The sequence below is a fragment of the Lactuca sativa genome, chromosome 1, assembly GCF_002870075.4.
Source record: "Lactuca sativa cultivar Salinas chromosome 1, Lsat_Salinas_v11, whole genome shotgun sequence".
NCBI classification, from domain to species: Eukaryota; Viridiplantae; Streptophyta; class Magnoliopsida; order Asterales; family Asteraceae; genus Lactuca; species Lactuca sativa.
Window position 1 is genome coordinate 172,141,756 of NC_056623.2, and position 6,647 is coordinate 172,148,402.

Genomic DNA, 6,647 nt, shown 5'->3' on the forward strand with positions numbered 1-6,647 from the left:
ACTAGATGATTCATGAAAAAGTATGTAAAATGAGTGTCAACTATAAACATAGTTGGTGAGTACTCACAGTAATAATATTGGTTTCATGAATCAAAATCAAAGTTTTGATAAAAGTTTCCATAAATAAAAGTATATTGTTAAAATGAGTAAATAAGTTTGTAAAAATAAAGTTCTTTGTCATCATGAGAGATAAAGTATGTTGCCCAAATGAGATGCAAAGTTCAGATTCTCATTGAAGATAAAGTTCGTTACTCATACGAGTAAACAAGTATCATTGCTAAATTGAGCAATCAATTTCGTAGCTACAAGGAGCAAACAATTTCATTTCTAAAACATGTATATAAGTTTCCAATAATAAAAGTTTGTTGCTATAATGAGAAACAAAGTTCGTTGCTATAATAAGCATAAAAGTTTTGTTACCAAAATAACTATACAAGTTTCATTGCTAAAATAAGTATACAAGTGTCGTTGCTAACATGAGAATACAAGTTTCATATGTACATAAAGATGTGTATGCGCATCAAGTTTCCATTCATGAGTTCACAACCCAACCTAATGACCGAATCGTGCCCTATTAACTACTGTGTGTATCGCAAACATAGTGTATAAAATGGTATAATGCACTCAAGCGAATCGTGCGAGTGAGGAGGTGTCTACCTCCTGATAGTGCAATCCATAATAACCATAGGCTCACAAGAGTTAATGAGTTATGTCTAGAGATTCCCGGGACTTAACCGCGATACAGTCCTCATGAATTAAAGTAACATACACATACATATGAAATATAGCAACCAAGTTTCATACGATTCAAAATATATACAACGAACATAAAAAGTTTAGAACATGCTTTTCCACCCCAAAACATTTAAAAACCGAAAATAGGGGAGTGGTGAATACTCACAATACATTGAGATGATACAAATGATGCATTGATCTAAGTTCCAGTTGTACCACTACCGAATCCTACAAAAATGGTATATGCTAGTGAGTCTCTAGTCGAAATCTAACGCTAATATACTTACCACTACAATAGAATTATCCTAATATTATGTCAAAATTTAATATTGATAAGTTACACACATTTTTCTGAAATGGTGAAATTTTATAACTCATGTGGTTAAGATAATTTTGGATATTAATTTCCAAATTTTTGTTATATTAATTGAGGGTATTTCAACACATTTAAATGTGTTTTAAGCTCCTAAAAAGCCAAAATATTATCAAACAGTTTCCAAAAATTGTCTAACTTTTCATTTTGATTCTAAATACAGTAAATGTCTTCCATAAATTTTCCTTCGAATTTTTGATGTGAATAACTATTTTTCCAAAATTTTAAGCTTTCATATCAATATAAATTCGTGAAAAATAGTATCTAGATACTAAAAATTCTAATTTTTTTTATATTATTGACACTAAACATATTTAAGCTGGGAAAAATATAAAAATAGGTTTCTAAATAGTTTATCCTAACTTTATGATTTTTATGCATTTATTCTAACAAAAATTGAAATAAATAGAAGATATTTTCTAGAATTTCCCAAACTTTGTTTAACACTATTATAGTACATATAAAAGCTGTGAAAAATATAAAACATATTTTTCAATTAGTTTTGCTATTTTCATTTGTTTTATGCTCTTGAATAATTTTTAAATGGTGAATAATTACCAGATAGTTAAAGTAAACTACCAAAAACCTGTAAACTCCACTTACTATGTACATAATCCGGGAAAAATACCAATGGTGATTTTTATATAATGAAATCGGATTTTATGGATTTAAGTGTATTTAATCCTAGAAAATAGGAGAAAAATAGTATATTGAATAGGAAAATCATCACAATTTTTATTTAGAGTTCTAATTTATTTTAAGGTCGTCTGGTGAATTTTGGATGAGTGCAAATATTTTTCCGATTATTAGACCATTTTAAATACAAAAATCAGGGAAAAATTAGAATACATGATGAAAAATTCTGAAAATGTTTTTCTGCTTACTCCACTTTAGGTAGGATCTGCACAAAATCATATATAGCCTTTTCAGATAAGTTAAAGTGGTTTTATGATTTATTTGAATCAAACAAAAAAATTTCAAAACCATAGAAAACAGTAACAAAAATCGATGAAACGCACTGAGATGTCATCATTCACTTTAGGGGTCATCTACAAATTCACCTAGGATTTATAGACCTCATAAAGTATTTATATGAATTATTTCCCTATTTTCTTGCAATAATTATATTAATTCGAGAATAACGAATTATTTTCTTAAAATTTGTGGAACATCTCATTTTGTTGATGGAATTCTGGAAAAAATCGGATTTGATTAGAAAATAAGTTTTAGATATTTATTTGGTAATAAATCCTTTATGAACATGTTTGAATGCTTTTTAACCACAAACTTTGATGATCAAGCCTTTAAGCTTGAAGATCATCAAATGCATGTTGGTTTTTGGGTGAAATAATATCACCATAATCATAAAAATTGTGTTTATGAACATATGATTCATAATCCATCCATAGAATGGTGTACAAGAAGAAGATATGTAAGAAAACTTGAGATTTTGAAGGAAGATTGAAGGATTTTCGTGATTACCTTGAAGAACAACCCTATATGATGAAGATTTAGAGTTTAAGGCGTGTTTTTGGCTTCATTTTATGGAAATATTTTGTGGTTATAGAGAGAGGAAGAGAGAAAATGGTGTTGGGGATTTGAAGAGTGAGTGAGAGAGAAGTGAAGAAGATGGTTGAGTGTAAGAATTGTTTTAAATGATTTCTAATTTGGAAAAAGAGATAGTGGGAGAGATAGAACGAAATTTAGGGGATGAGAGAGGGTTTCCCTCTCATCCATTTTTATAAATTTCATATCTTTTTTAAAATTATGAAATTTTCATAAAATATGCACCTTAACTTATATATATTTGTCATAAAACTTTGATTTTTGACTTATAAATTAAGGGTAACTGTTAATGTATTAAATTTTATTTTCCTAGAATGAATTTTCATAATTTTAATAAAATTTTTAAGGTTAATAATTATTTTTATAAATTTTTTAAGGTTAAAGTTTATAAATATGAGATTTTATGGCTCATAGGGTTTTGGAGTTTAATACATCTTTAGATATCAAAATAAATTGAATATTTGAGACTTTAAATTACCTTTGTGTTTCCTAACTCTTATTCAAGTTAGAAATAATGTTTGTTATTCATTTTTATTGGTTTATTGGCATTCTATGTAGTGATTCCGAGATTCAAGCGAAATTGAGGAATCAAGTATACTAGCCCTAGTTTTCAACTTTAACTTAAGTTCCTACGAGACTCGGACCTAATTTATACCATGAGCCCAAGTGCATGATGTGTATATGATTCATGAAAAGGTGTTCGAGTCAAAGAGTGACCTGAATATGCATATTCACTACAGTTAAGTAGTTGTAGAATTCACATATCAATGTGAAATCTAAGTACACTATCCTTCGATTCTACTTGTTTCCAAGTTTCTACTAGGTTATAACTTAGCTTCTAGTTACTAAGTCTAGTATGTGTCATGCCTCTAGGTGCAACTAAGTTTAGTCAAATCTAGAAACGAATCGAATTTTGACGGTTGTCACAGTCTCCCCCAATTGAAAGAATTCGTCCCAAAATTCTATTCGTGACGTATTCTATTAGAACTCAGCCGAATACAATTGTTTAAATGGAGAGATGGTGACTTGAAGAGCTCTTTGATTATTTTGGGTTAATTCCTCAAGGGAAGAGCCGAACTCTTCAGGTATAATCAAATTAATGTTTCCCTAATTCGAGTTCTATAGTGTAGATTGCGAGAAATTAGGATCATGGAAATCATGATCCAACCATGGCGACCTAGTAGAAAAAGATCGTCTAGTTAGATATTATGTGACTTAAAAGAGTGCTAGAATTTTTTTTATTTTTTTCTGAAGCACCAACTGCATTCAGCGTTAAGTCCGCGTTGATCCTTAAGTCGCGTTCTAAATCAACACTACATGTAAATTTTCCGCCTAATAACAAAGAGATTAGGAACAATTTTTTCGCTTCCGGGTTGGCTACTAAATCTGGTAAACATATATTATGAAATAAGAAGGGGTAACACGAATGAAAGAGAAGCGATTGATGGTAAGTTCCTAAAGATACATACTAAGGGTAAACAACAATGTTTTGGTACATCTCGAATGTAAAGGCTATTTAAGCGTCGTCTACAAAAGAAGTTACGAAACGATCGAGGATTCCGAAGCTATAATTTCTACTATGGGTACTCTTACTATAATACAACCGTAATTGAAGAATATATTTAGAGAGTCTGTAACTTCCCAAAAATACAGGACAAAAATTTCATTTTTAATTACGTCATTTTAAAACCAACAGTGTAATAAAACATCTGTAATATTATGTCATGTCAAAACCAAAGTAGAAATAATCAAACATGTTATCATAAAACAATATCGGAGTGTAATCCCAAAGATCTCTTGTGCGGAAAACCATAGTGTGATGCGTTGCGATCAAGCTGGCTCCATTCCTTTAAACACGAAGTACCTGAAACCAAAACTGAAAACCGTAAGAACGAAGCTTAGTGAGTTCCCCCATCATAACACACACCCAATCTGCTACAAAACGACCCCAATCACCCACCTATGTTGACCGGAGCAACAATACATTGCATACGCGGCGGCAGCGAAGCGGAAGGAGAGGGGTGGGGAGTCGTAACCCCGACTGGTGAACGGAAACGACAATAATCACGCCCCATGAACTGCCCACTGACCCAACGACCAAGGGCAGCCTTCGACGGTCACGGAATGGATGTAGCGGCGGCGCTCCTGATGGTGCTGCGGTCCCAACACGATGACAGCCTCCCCCATCCGGTGCCCAATCGCCTGACACGGTGGTGCTTTCTCGACTACGTGCGACCGTCCGCGATAGGAACGATGGCGGTGAGATAGAGAAGGAGAAGAACGGAGGAGGTTCGGTGGTCCTTGGCGGCGCACCAGCAGCGAACGATACCCGTGAAACTCAGCTCCTCAGGCTTCAGTGGACCTCCTGGATGCTTGATACGATGGCTAAATGACGGCGATGGGCGCAACTTCCTTGGCGGTTGCCTTCACCGGCAACAATGGTTCGACGGTTGCTTGGTTAGTCAGAGAAACAAGGGAGTAACGGTCGATGGTGGGACGTATAAGGGGGGGGGGGGTAAGGAAGATGACGACTACTCTCTTAAAGCTAGGGTTAGGGTTTACCGAGAGCTATATACCTGACACCCACTCAAACTTCACCCCATAATGTCATAAATGGTCCCTCCACATATGATTCTTTTCATAGGAAGTCCACAATTTACACTTCTCACCCCTGCTCACATAATTTCTTTCATATTTAGTCACACAGTTACCATTCAACCCCTCCTTTACAATTTATTCTCAAATAAAATCCATATGTTACCCTTTTAACCCCAACCTTCAAAATTCTTTACAAATGGAGTCCGTAATTTACCATTTAGCCCCTGCCTTCATTAATACTTACAATTTAAGTCCGGATTTTACACTCTTAACCTCCATCTTCTAAACTTGTGACAATTACCTCCTCGAGACCATCCTTTGATACGTAATTATTTATTTTAGGGCTACCATTTGTTCATTAATTTATTTATTCATCTAATAAATAAACAGGGTATTACAACTCTCCCCCACTTAAATTAGATTTCATCCTCGAAATCATTCCTTACCATTTCTTGCTCGCCCGACCACTCTAGTAGCATGGTCACCAATCTGGGCACGTCCTAGCCTTCCCAGGGTAGCCATGACCAATCCTCGTAAAGGCCTAAAATCTGCAGGTGCCGAATTCCTTGCAACAAGACCACATGCACTCTGTTCGAAATCTGCTGTCTCGAGATGGTCTGAATCCCTGGTAGACCACTCATACAAAATCATTACCGATGGAACCCGCCCGCTTATCCCTCAAGTAACTACTTAACTTCTGATAGCATGTAGTTCCCACCATAAACCTGGGTCACAAACCTAATCACCTCTGCAGATCACGTATTCTCGGCTAAGGCTCAGCTAATCTCGCTGTGAGTGACTTGTCACTCCCCAATAAACCAGCTATTTTGTGCGCATATGCAAGTAAAACACACATACTATTGCTGCCCAAACATTGAAATTGACTGAACACTGAACTGCCTGAAGCAATATACGCTGCTACATAGCTGCTTACCAAAAGATACCGAGACCTCCTGGGTCTCAATTCGTTCGCCAATCATCTGAAATGGCGGGTTCAGGCCCGACTGCAGAGCCAAAGGACATCCTACTTAGTCTCCTCACACGTCTTCTGAATGAAATCCTTCTCTGGAACTAGTTGCCACTAGTTATCTTGCCACTGTGACTCTAACGACTTTCTGATCTAACCGATCGGGTCCGTGCATCGCATCCTGCCATCATCCAATCCAAGAATAAAAGCGATTGCTACCTAACCAATGGTAGCCTTACATCACCAACGCCCCTACGCAGTCCATTACATCCCTGATGTCACAACTGTAGTGGCATTCCTACAGTCTTATCACTGGCTCAACCAGATCTAATCCATCTGGGTAATACCGAAATCCAATATGGGGATTTCCATATCCTCACTGCCGCACCCGAACTGGTGGGTACTACT